The sequence below is a fragment of the Pristiophorus japonicus genome, unplaced genomic scaffold, assembly GCF_044704955.1.
Source record: "Pristiophorus japonicus isolate sPriJap1 unplaced genomic scaffold, sPriJap1.hap1 HAP1_SCAFFOLD_207, whole genome shotgun sequence".
Taxonomy (NCBI): Eukaryota; Metazoa; Chordata; class Chondrichthyes; family Pristiophoridae; genus Pristiophorus; species Pristiophorus japonicus.
The window spans coordinates 937,251-949,411 of record NW_027251767.1 but is presented as its reverse complement, the minus strand read 5'-3'; the positions used below and the strand labels follow the sequence as shown (position 1 = coordinate 949,411).

At 49.0% G+C, this 12,161-nt stretch overlaps 7 non-coding genes across 7 annotated transcripts; all 7 read left to right on the top strand.

Moving 5' to 3' along the window:
* Positions 1-625: 625 nt before the first annotated feature.
* On the top strand, positions 626-717 carry trnay-gua (transfer RNA tyrosine (anticodon GUA)). Its single transcript is given in 2 exon segments — positions 626-662; positions 682-717. It is a non-coding gene; the product is annotated as a tRNA-Tyr (tRNA).
* Positions 718-2,048: 1,331 nt separating this feature from the next.
* On the top strand, positions 2,049-2,140 carry trnay-gua (transfer RNA tyrosine (anticodon GUA)). The gene is given in 2 exon segments: positions 2,049-2,085; positions 2,105-2,140. It is a non-coding gene; the product is annotated as a tRNA-Tyr (tRNA).
* Positions 2,141-3,471: 1,331 nt separating this feature from the next.
* Positions 3,472-3,563, top strand: trnay-gua (transfer RNA tyrosine (anticodon GUA)). Its single transcript is given in 2 exon segments — positions 3,472-3,508; positions 3,528-3,563. It is a non-coding gene; the product is annotated as a tRNA-Tyr (tRNA).
* Positions 3,564-4,894: 1,331 nt separating this feature from the next.
* On the top strand, positions 4,895-4,986 carry trnay-gua (transfer RNA tyrosine (anticodon GUA)). The gene is given in 2 exon segments: positions 4,895-4,931; positions 4,951-4,986. It is a non-coding gene; the product is annotated as a tRNA-Tyr (tRNA).
* Positions 4,987-7,727: 2,741 nt separating this feature from the next.
* trnay-gua (transfer RNA tyrosine (anticodon GUA)) lies at positions 7,728-7,819 on the top strand. Its single transcript is given in 2 exon segments — positions 7,728-7,764; positions 7,784-7,819. It is a non-coding gene; the product is annotated as a tRNA-Tyr (tRNA).
* Positions 7,820-9,150: 1,331 nt separating this feature from the next.
* Positions 9,151-9,242, top strand: trnay-gua (transfer RNA tyrosine (anticodon GUA)). The gene is given in 2 exon segments: positions 9,151-9,187; positions 9,207-9,242. It is a non-coding gene; the product is annotated as a tRNA-Tyr (tRNA).
* A 1,331-nt stretch (positions 9,243-10,573) lies between these two features.
* Positions 10,574-10,665, top strand: trnay-gua (transfer RNA tyrosine (anticodon GUA)). The gene is given in 2 exon segments: positions 10,574-10,610; positions 10,630-10,665. It is a non-coding gene; the product is annotated as a tRNA-Tyr (tRNA).
* Positions 10,666-12,161: the final 1,496 nt, after the last annotated feature.

Genomic DNA, 12,161 nt, shown 5'->3' with positions numbered 1-12,161 from the left:
CTGGGGAATTAGCTCAAATGGTAGAGCGCTCGCTTAGCATGTGAGTGATAGGGGGATCGATGCCTGCATTCTCCACTCTGCTTTTGGCTCAGAGCAATTCTCCAGAAAGAAATGTGGTCTCACGTGTCACTGAGTTCACGCCAGATGGGTCAAAGCACAGCAAACCTTTTTCTGCCATGTCATAAGCAAGACGTCTTGATTTTTGCAAAGATGGATATATGAGGCGAGAGAAGCCAAAAGAACGACTTGCGAGCATTGATTGCTTTTCTGAGCATTTGACTCAGGACCTTCGATTGAGCAGACTGATATGCTGCCTGCTGCGCGAAGAAGGCACTTGCCATGCAAGCGGCCAGGCAGCACGACCAAGTCGGGCAGCTTGCAAGGTCTTTAAATTCAGAATGCGCAGCTTGCAAAAAATCTGCGAGCCTGATAAGAAGTCAAAGCTACACTCTTGTGATTGTTAGTCACACGCGTTTTCCAGGCTGTAAAGAGTAGCTGGCGGTTGACAGTCCCACCGCGCTGCAGCATGGGCTGGTACTGAAGACGCACAGGCCACGCCACGAGTCCAGATGCGTCAACATGCTCACGGAAAACAATCATCGCACAGAAAAATCTTTGGCGCTTCCCTTCGATAGCTCAGTTGGTAGAGCGGAGGACTGTATTGTAATAGTCAGCAAAGTCATCCTTAGGTCGCTGGTTCAATTCCGGCTCGAAGAAGCTAGTGTACTTTTGGATTAAGCAGCAATTCGCTCAAACCAGTTCTCATCACTTTATGGTGCATCATGTTGCCACGAAGGAGCAGGACACCACTTTTCTCGTCTCAAACCTGAATGCACTCTGCATCCACCTTCACACAGCTGTTATGCTTGAGCATTTGTGTCTGCTCACCAGCACAGAGTTTTTTTAAATTTCAAAATTTGCATATAAAAATTTGTACAGTCCATTCAAAAGCAGTTCAGTACATTTAGCTGCGGTCAGCAATCCCATACACTACATTTGGGTGCTGACGGCAGTTCCGTTCGATACATTTCCTTGCTTTTCAGTTCAAGTACAATTCGGTACAATATGGGATACATTGTAGTACATTCAACAAACTGCAGAGCAGCAACACTTCAAAGCACTCAGCACTCCCTTTCAGGCAAAACAAGTTGGCCATCAGTCAGACAGCGCTGTCGCCTGCTCCCTCACACACAGGGCGGCCGCTACTTTCCGGTCACCTCGCTTCCCTTCCACGGTCTCGTGCTCTTCTCGGCTTCTTTCTTCGTTACTGTGGCTTCGCGTCCTGCTGTTGCTCGCTCGCTGCTGCTCCGCAATGTCGATTGGATACAAGGAGTGGGCCAGTTCTCTGATGGTCGTGGAGCAGCTTGGAGACGAGTGCGAAAAGGCGACTGAGAAGCAAATGAGGGAAACCTGCAAGAAGCTACTGGGGAATTAGCTCAAATGGTAGAGCGCTCGCTTAGCATGTGAGTGATAGGGGGATCGATGCCTGCATTCTCCACTCTGCTTTTGGCTCAGAGCAATTCTCCAGAAAGAAATGTGGTCTCACGTGTCACTGAGTTCACGCCAGATGGGTCAAAGCACAGCAAACCTTTTTCTGCCATGTCATAAGCAAGACGTCTTGATTTTTGCAAAGATGGATATATGAGGCGAGAGAAGCCAAAAGAACGACTTGCGAGCATTGATTGCTTTTCTGAGCATTTGACTCAGGACCTTCGATTGAGCAGACTGATATGCTGCCTGCTGCGCGAAGAAGGCACTTGCCATGCAAGCGGCCAGGCAGCACGACCAAGTCGGGCAGCTTGCAAGGTCTTTAAATTCAGAATGCGCAGCTTGCAAAAAATCTGCGAGCCTGATAAGAAGTCAAAGCTACACTCTTGTGATTGTTAGTCACACGCGTTTTCCAGGCTGTAAAGAGTCGCTGGCGGTTGACAGTCCCACCGCGCTGCAGCATGGGCTGGTACTGAAGACGCACAGGCCACGCCACGAGTCCAGATGCGTCAACATGCTCACGGAAAACAATCATCGCACAGAAAAATCTTTGGCGCTTCCCTTCGATAGCTCAGTTGGTAGAGCGGAGGACTGTAGTGGAATACTCAGCAAAGTCATCCTTCGGTCGCTGGTTCAATTCCGGCTCGAAGGAGCTAGTGTACTTTTGGATTAAGCAGCAATTCGCTCAAACCAGTTCTCATCACTTTATGGTGCATCATGTTGCCACGAAGGAGCAGGACACCACTTTTCTCGTCTCAAACCTGAATGCACTCTGCATCCACCTTCACACAGCTGTTATGCTTGAGCATTTGTGTCTGCTCACCAGCACAGAGTTTTTTTAAATTTCAAAATTTGCATATAAAAATTTGTACAGTCCATTCAAAAGCAGTTCAGTACATTTAGCTGCGGTCAGCAATCCCATACACTACATTTGGGTGCTGACGGCAGTTCCGTTCGATACATTTCCTTGCTTTTCAGTTCAAGTACAATTCGGTACAATATGGGATACATTGTAGTACATTCAACAAACTGCAGAGCAGCAACACTTCAAAGCACTCAGCACTCCCTTTCAGGCAAAACAAGTTGGCCATCAGTCAGACAGCGCTGTCGCCTGCTCCCTCACACACAGGGCGGCCGCTACTTTCCGGTCACCTCGCTTCCCTTCCACGGTCTCGTGCTCTTCTCGGCTTCTTTCTTCGTTACTGTGGCTTCGCGTCCTGCTGTTGCTCGCTCGCTGCTGCTCCGCAATGTCGATTGGATACAAGGAGTGGGCCAGTTCTCTGATGGTCGTGGAGCAGCTTGGAGACGAGTGCGAAAAGGCGACTGAGAAGCAAATGAGGGAAACCTGCAAGAAGCTACTGGGGAATTAGCTCAAATGGTAGAGCGCTCGCTTAGCATGTGAGTGATAGGGGGATCGATGCCTGCATTCTCCACTCTGCTTTTGGCTCAGAGCAATTCTCCAGAAAGAAATGTGGTCTCACGTGTCACTGAGTTCACGCCAGATGGGTCAAAGCACAGCAAACCTTTTTCTGCCATGTCATAAGCAAGACGTCTTGATTTTTGCAAAGATGGATATATGAGGCGAGAGAAGCCAAAAGAACGACTTGCGAGCATTGATTGCTTTTCTGAGCATTTGACTCAGGACCTTCGATTGAGCAGACTGATATGCTGCCTGCTGCGCGAAGAAGGCACTTGCCATGCAAGCGGCCAGGCAGCACGACCAAGTCGGGCAGCTTGCAAGGTCTTTAAATTCAGAATGCGCAGCTTGCAAAAAATGTGCGAGCCTGATAAGAAGTCAAAGCTACACTCTTGTGATTGTTAGTCACACGCGTTTTCCAGGCTGTAAAGAGTAGCTGGCGGTTGACAGTCCCACCGCGCTGCAGCATGGGCTGGTACTGAAGACGCACAGGCCACGCCACGAGTCCAGATGCGTCAACATGCTCACGGAAAACAATCATCGCACAGAAAAATCTTTGGCGCTTCCCTTCGATAGCTCAGTTGGTAGAGCGGAGGACTGTAGTGGAATACTCAGCAAAGTCATCCTTAGGTCGCTGGTTCAATTCCGGCTCGAAGGAGCTAGTGTACTTTTGGATTAAGCAGCAATTCGCTCAAACCAGTTCTCATCACTTTATGGTGCATCATGTTGCCACGAAGGAGCAGGACACCACTTTTCTCGTCTCAAACCTGAATGCACTCTGCATCCACCTTCACACAGCTGTTATGCTTGAGCATTTGTGTCTGCTCACCAGCACAGAGTTTTTTTAAATTTCAAAATTTGCATATAAAAATTTGTACAGTCCATTCAAAAGCAGTTCAGTACATTTAGCTGCGGTCAGCAATCCCATACACTACATTTGGGTGCTGACGGCAGTTCCGTTCGATACATTTCCTTGCTTTTCAGTTCAAGTACAATTCGGTACAATATGGGATACATTGTAGTGCATTCAACAAACTGCAGAGCAGCAACACTTCAAAGCACTCAGCACTCCCTTTCAGGCAAAACAAGTTGGCCATCAGTCAGACAGCGCTGTCGCCTGCTCCCTCACACACAGGGCGGCCGCTACTTTCCGGTCACCTCGCTTCCCTTCCACGGTCTCGTGCTCTTCTCGGCTTCTTTCTTCGTTACTGTGGCTTCGCGTCCTGCTGTTGCTCGCTCGCTGCTGCTCCGCAATGTCGATTGGATACAAGGAGTGGGCCAGTTCTCTGATGGTCGTGGAGCAGCTTGGAGACGAGTGCGAAAAGGCGACTGAGAAGCAAATGAGGGAAACCTGCAAGAAGCTACTGGGGAATTAGCTCAAATGGTAGAGCGCTCGCTTAGCATGTGAGAGGTAGCGGGCTCGATGCCCGCATTCTCCACTCTGCTTTTGGCTCAGAGCAATTTTCCAGAAAGAAATGTGGTCTCACGTGTCACTGAGTTCACGCCAGATGGGTCAAAGCACAGCAAACCTTTTTCTGCCATGTCATAAGCAAGACGTCTTGATTTTTGCAAAGATGGATATATGAGGCGAGAGAAGCCAAAAGAACGACTTGCGAGCATTGATTGCTTTTCTGAGCATTTGACTCAGGACCTTCGATTGAGCAGACTGATATGCTGCCTGCTGCGCGAAGAAGGCACTTGCCATGCAAGCGGCCAGGCAGCACGACCAAGTCGGGCAGCTTGCAAGGTCTTTAAATTCAGAATGCGCAGCTTGCAAAAAATCTGCGAGCCTGATAAGAAGTCAAAGCTACACTCTTGTGATTGTTAGTCACACGCGTTTTCCAGGCTGTAAAGAGTAGCTGGCGGTTGACAGTCCCACCGCGCTGCAGCATGGGCTGGTACTGAAGACGCACAGGCCACGCCACGAGTCCAGATGCGTCAACATGCTCACGGAAAACAATCATCGAACAGAAAAATCTTTGGCGCTTCCCTTCGATAGCTCAGTTGGTAGAGCGGAGGACTGTAGTGGAATACTCCGCAAAGTCATCCTTAGGTCACTGGTTCAATTCCGGCTCGAAGGAGCTAGTGTATTTTTGGATTGAGCAGCAATTCGCTCAAACCAGTTCTCATCACTTTATGGTGCATCATGTTGCCACGAAGGAGCATGACACCACTTTTCTCGTCTCAAACCTGAATGCACTCTGCATCCACCTTCACACAGCTGTTATGCTTGAGCATTTGTGTCTGCTCACCAGCACAGAGTTTTTTTAAATTTCAAAATTTGCATATAAAAATTTGTACAGTCCATTCAAAAGCAGTTCAGTACATTTAGCTGCGGTCAGCAATCCCATACACTACATTTGGGTGCTGACGGCAGTTCCGTTCGATACATTTCCTTGCTTTTCAGTTCAAGTACAATTCGGTACAATATGGGATACATTGTAGTACATTCAACAAACTGCAGAGCAGCAACACTTCAAAGCACTCAGCACTCCCTTTCAGGCAAAACAAGTTGGCCATCAGTCAGACAGCGCTGTCGCCTGCTCCCTCACACACAGGGCGGCCGCTACTTTCCGGTCACCTCGCTTCCCTTCCACGGTCTCGTGCTCTTCTCGGCTTCTTTCTTCGTTACTGTGGCTTCGCGTCCTGCTGTTGCTCGCTCGCTGCTGCTCCGCAATGTCGATTGGATACAAGGAGTGGGCCAGTTCTCTGATGGTCGTGGAGCAGCTTGGAGACGAGTGCGAAAAGGCGACTGAGAAGCAAATGAGGGAAACCTGCAAGAAGCTACTGGGGAATTAGTTCAAATGGTAGAGCGCTCGCTTAGCATGCGAGAGGTAGGGGGATTGATGCCTGCATTCTCCACTCTGCTTTTGGCTCAGAGCAATTCTCCAGAAAGAAATGTGGTCTCACGTGTCACTGAGTTCACGCCAGATGGGTCAAAGCACAGCAAACCTTTTTCTGCCATGTCATAAGCAAGACGTCTTGATTTTTGCAAAGATGGATATATGAGGCGAGAGAAGCCAAAAGAACGACTTGCGAGCATTGATTGCTTTTCTGAGCATTTGACTCAGGACCTTCGATTGAGCAGACTGATATGCTGCCTGCTGCGCGAAGAAGGCACTTGCCATGCAAGCGGCCAGGCAGCACGACCAAGTCGGGCAGCTTGCAAGGTCTTTAAATTCAGAATGCGCAGCTTGCAAAAAATCTGCGAGCCTGATAAGAAGTCAAAGCTACACTCTTGTGATTGTTAGTCACACGCGTTTTCCAGGCTGTAAAGAGTAGCTGGCGGTTGACAGTCCCACCGCGCTGCAGCATGGGCTGGTACTGAAGACGCACAGGCCACGCCACGAGTCCAGATGCGTCAACATGCTCACGGAAAACAATCATCGCACAGTAAAATCTTTGGCGGTTCCCTTCGATAGCTCAGTTGGTAGAACGGAGGACTCAGCAAAGTCATCCTTAGGTAGCTGGTTCAATTCCGGCTCGAAGGAGCTAGTGTACTTTTGGATTAAGCAGCAATTCGCTCAAACCAGTTCTCATCACTTTATGGTGCATCATGTTGCCACGAAGGAGCAGGACACCACTTTTCTCGTCTCAAACCTGAATGCACTCTGCATCCACCTTCACACAGCTGTTATGCTTGAGCATTTGTGTCTGCTCACCAGCACAGAGTTTTTTTAAATTTCAAAATTTGCATATAAAAATTTGTACAGTCCATTCAAAAGCAGTTCAGTACATTTAGCTGCGGTCAGCAATCCCATACACTACATTTGGGTGCTGACGGCAGTTCCGTTCGATACATTTCCTTGCTTTTCAGTTCAAGTACAATTCGGTACAATATGGGATACATTGTAGTACATTCAACAAACTGCAGAGCAGCAACACTTCAAAGCACTCAGCACTCCCTTTCAGGCAAAACAAGTTGGCCATCAGTCAGACAGCGCTGTCGCCTGCTCCCTCACACACAGGGCGGCCGCTACTTTCCGGTCACCTCGCTTCCCTTCCACGGTCTCGTGCTCTTCTCGGCTTCTTTCTTCGTTACTGTGGCTTCGCGTCCTGCTGTTGCTCGCTCGCTGCTGCTCCGCAATGTCGATTGGATACAAGGAGTGGGCCAGTTCTCTGATGGTCGTGGAGCAGCTTGGAGACGAGTGCGAAAAGGCGACTGAGAAGCAAATGAGGGAAACCTGCAAGAAGCTACTGGGGAATTAGCTCAAATGGTAGAGCGCTCGCTTAGCATGTGAGTGATAGGGGGATCGATGCCTGCATTCTCCACTCTGCTTTTGGCTCAGAGCAATTCTCCAGAAAGAAATGTGGTCTCACGTGTCACTGAGTTCACGCCAGATGGGTCAAAGCACAGCAAACCTTTTTCTGCCATGTCATAAGCAAGACGTCTTGATTTTTGCAAAGATGGATATATGAGGCGAGAGAAGCCAAAAGAACGACTTGCGAGCATTGATTGCTTTTCTGAGCATTTGACTCAGGACCTTCGATTGAGCAGACTGATATGCTGCCTGCTGCGCGAAGAAGGCACTTGCCATGCAAGCGGCCAGGCAGCACGACCAAGTCGGGCAGCTTGCAAGGTCTTTAAATTCAGAATGCGCAGCTTGCAAAAAATCTGCGAGCCTGATAAGAAGTCAAAGCTACACTCTTGTGATTGTTAGTCACACGCGTTTTCCAGGCTGTAAAGAGTAGCTGGCGGTTGACAGTCCCACCGCGCTGCAGCATGGGCTGGTACTGAAGACGCACAGGCCACGCCACGAGTCCAGATGCGTCAACATGCTCACGGAAAACAATCATCGCACAGAAAAATCTTTGGCGCTTCCCTTCGATAGCTCAGTTGGTAGAGCGGAGGACTGTATTGTAATAGTCAGCAAAGTCATCCTTAGGTCGCTGGTTCAATTCCGGCTCGAAGAAGCTAGTGTACTTTTGGATTAAGCAGCAATTCGCTCAAACCAGTTCTCATCACTTTATGGTGCATCATGTTGCCACGAAGGAGCAGGACACCACTTTTCTCGTCTCAAACCTGAATGCACTCTGCATCCACCTTCACACAGCTGTTATGCTTGAGCATTTGTGTCTGCTCACCAGCACAGAGTTTTTTTAAATTTCAAAATTTGCATATAAAAATTTGTACAGTCCATTCAAAAGCAGTTCAGTACATTTAGCTGCGGTCAGCAATCCCATACACTACATTTGGGTGCTGACGGCAGTTCCGTTCGATACATTTCCTTGCTTTTCAGTTCAAGTACAATTCGGTACAATATGGGATACATTGTAGTACATTCAACAAACTGCAGAGCAGCAACACTTCAAAGCACTCAGCACTCCCTTTCAGGCAAAACAAGTTGGCCATCAGTCAGACAGCGCTGTCGCCTGCTCCCTCACACACAGGGCGGCCGCTACTTTCCGGTCACCTCGCTTCCCTTCCACGGTCTCGTGCTCTTCTCGGCTTCTTTCTTCGTTACTGTGGCTTCGCGTCCTGCTGTTGCTCGCTCGCTGCTGCTCCGCAATGTCGATTGGATACAAGGAGTGGGCCAGTTCTCTGATGGTCGTGGAGCAGCTTGGAGACGAGTGCGAAAAGGCGACTGAGAAGCAAATGAGGGAAACCTGCAAGAAGCTACTGGGGAATTAGCTCAAATGGTAGAGCGCTCGCTTAGCATGTGAGTGATAGGGGGATCGATGCCTGCATTCTCCACTCTGCTTTTGGCTCAGAGCAATTCTCCAGAAAGAAATGTGGTCTCACGTGTCACTGAGTTCACGCCAGATGGGTCAAAGCACAGCAAACCTTTTTCTGCCATGTCATAAGCAAGACGTCTTGATTTTTGCAAAGATGGATATATGAGGCGAGAGAAGCCAAAAGAACGACTTGCGAGCATTGATTGCTTTTCTGAGCATTTGACTCAGGACCTTCGATTGAGCAGACTGATATGCTGCCTGCTGCGCGAAGAAGGCACTTGCCATGCAAGCGGCCAGGCAGCACGACCAAGTCGGGCAGCTTGCAAGGTCTTTAAATTCAGAATGCGCAGCTTGCAAAAAATCTGCGAGCCTGATAAGAAGTCAAAGCTACACTCTTGTGATTGTTAGTCACACGCGTTTTCCAGGCTGTAAAGAGTAGCTGGCGGTTGACAGTCCCACCGCGCTGCAGCATGGGCTGGTACTGAAGACGCACAGGCCACGCCACGAGTCCAGATGCGTCAACATGCTCACGGAAAACAATCATCGCACAGAAAAATCTTTGGCGCTTCCCTTCGATAGCTCAGTTGGTAGAGCGGAGGACTGTATTGTAATAGTCAGCAAAGTCATCCTTAGGTCGCTGGTTCAATTCCGGCTCGAAGAAGCTAGTGTACTTTTGGATTAAGCAGCAATTCGCTCAAACCAGTTCTCATCACTTTATGGTGCATCATGTTGCCACGAAGGAGCAGGACACCACTTTTCTCGTCTCAAACCTGAATGCACTCTGCATCCACCTTCACACAGCTGTTATGCTTGAGCATTTGTGTCTGCTCACCAGCACAGAGTTTTTTTAAATTTCAAAATTTGCATATAAAAATTTGTACAGTCCATTCAAAAGCAGTTCAGTACATTTAGCTGCGGTCAGCAATCCCATACACTACATTTGGGTGCTGACGGCAGTTCCGTTCGATACATTTCCTTGCTTTTCAGTTCAAGTACAATTCGGTACAATATGGGATACATTGTAGTACATTCAACAAACTGCAGAGCAGCAACACTTCAAAGCACTCAGCACTCCCTTTCAGGCAAAACAAGTTGGCCATCAGTCAGACAGCGCTGTCGCCTGCTCCCTCACACACAGGGCGGCCGCTACTTTCCGGTCACCTCGCTTCCCTTCCACGGTCTCGTGCTCTTCTCGGCTTCTTTCTTCGTTACTGTGGCTTCGCGTCCTGCTGTTGCTCGCTCGCTGCTGCTCCGCAATGTCGATTGGATACAAGGAGTGGGCCAGTTCTCTGATGGTCGTGGAGCAGCTTGGAGACGAGTGCGAAAAGGCGACTGAGAAGCAAATGAGGGAAACCTGCAAGAAGCTACTGGGGAATTAGCTCAAATGGTAGAGCGCTCGCTTAGCATGTGAGTGATAGGGGGATCGATGCCTGCATTCTCCACTCTGCTTTTGGCTCAGAGCAATTCTCCAGAAAGAAATGTGGTCTCACGTGTCACTGAGTTCACGCCAGATGGGTCAAAGCACAGCAAACCTTTTTCTGCCATGTCATAAGCAAGACGTCTTGATTTTTGAAAAGATGGATATATGAGGCGAGAGAAGCCAAAAGAACGACTTGCGAGCATTGATTGCTTTTCTGAGCATTTGACTCAGGACCTTCGATTGAGCAGACTGATATGCTGCCTGCTGCGCGAAGAAGGCACTTGCCATGCAAGCGGCCAGGCAGCACGACCAAGTCGGGCAGCTTGCAAGGTCTTTAAATTCAGAATGCGCAGCTTGCAAAAAATCTGCGAGCCTGATAAGAAGTCAAAGCTACACTCTTGTGATTGTTAGTCACACGCGTTTTCCAGGCTGTAAAGAGTCGCTGGCGGTTGACAGTCCCACCGCGCTGCAGCATGGGCTGGTACTGAAGACGCACAGGCCACGCCACGAGTCCAGATGCGTCAACATGCTCACGGAAAACAATCATCGCACAGAAAAATCTTTGGCGCTTCCCTTCGATAGCTCAGTTGGTAGAGCGGAGGACTGTAGTGGAATACTCAGCAAAGTCATCCTTCGGTCGCTGGTTCAATTCCGGCTCGAAGGAGCTAGTGTACTTTTGGATTAAGCAGCAATTCGCTCAAACCAGTTCTCATCACTTTATGGTGCATCATGTTGCCACGAAGGAGCAGGACACCACTTTTCTCGTCTCAAACCTGAATGCACTCTGCATCCACCTTCACACAGCTGTTATGCTTGAGCATTTGTGTCTGCTCACCAGCACAGAGTTTTTTTAAATTTCAAAATTTGCATATAAAAATTTGTACAGTCCATTCAAAAGCAGTTCAGTACATTTAGCTGCGGTCAGCAATCCCATACACTACATTTGGGTGCTGACGGCAGTTCCGTTCGATACATTTCCTTGCTTTTCAGTTCAAGTACAATTCGGTACAATATGGGATACATTGTAGTACATTCAACAAACTGCAGAGCAGCAACACTTCAAAGCACTCAGCACTCCCTTTCAGGCAAAACAAGTTGGCCATCAGTCAGACAGCGCTGTCGCCTGCTCCCTCACACACAGGGCGGCCGCTACTTTCCGGTCACCTCGCTTCCCTTCCACGGTCTCGTGCTCTTCTCGGCTTCTTTCTTCGTTACTGTGGCTTCGCGTCCTGCTGTTGCTCGCTCGCTGCTGCTCCGCAATGTCGATTGGATACAAGGAGTGGGCCAGTTCTCTGATGGTCGTGGAGCAGCTTGGAGACGAGTGCGAAAAGGCGACTGAGAAGCAAATGAGGGAAATCTGCAAGAAGCTACTGGGGAATTAGCTCAAATGGTAGAGCGCTCGCTTAGCATGTGAGTGATAGGGGGATCGATGCCTGCATTCTCCACTCTGCTTTTGGCTCAGAGCAATTCTCCAGAAAGAAATGTGGTCTCACGTGTCACTGAGTTCACGCCAGATGGGTCAAAGCACAGCAAACCTTTTTCTGCCATGTCATAAGCAAGACGTCTTGATTTTTGCAAAGATGGATATATGAGGCGAGAGAAGCCAAAAGAACGACTTGCGAGCATTGATTGCTTTTCTGAGCATTTGACTCAGGACCTTCGATTGAGCAGACTGATATGCTGCCTGCTGCGCGAAGAAGGCACTTGCCATGCAAGCGGCCAGGCAGCACGACCAAGTCGGGCAGCTTGCAAGGTCTTTAAATTCAGAATGCGCAGCTTGCAAAAAATGTGCGAGCCTGATAAGAAGTCAAAGCTACACTCTTGTGATTGTTAGTCACACGCGTTTTCCAGGCTGTAAAGAGTAGCTGGCGGTTGACAGTCCCACCGCGCTGCAGCATGGGCTGGTACTGAAGACGCACAGGCCACGCCACGAGTCCAGATGCGTCAACATGCTCACGGAAAACAATCATCGCACAGAAAAATCTTTGGTGCTTCCCTTCGATAGCTCAGTTGGTAGAGCTGAGTACTGTAATGGAATACTCAGCAAAGTCATCCTTAGGTCGCTGGTTCAATTCTGACTCGAAGGAGCTAGTGTACTTTTGGATTAAGCAGCAATTCGCTCAAACCAGTTCTCATCACTTTATGGTGCATCATGTTGCC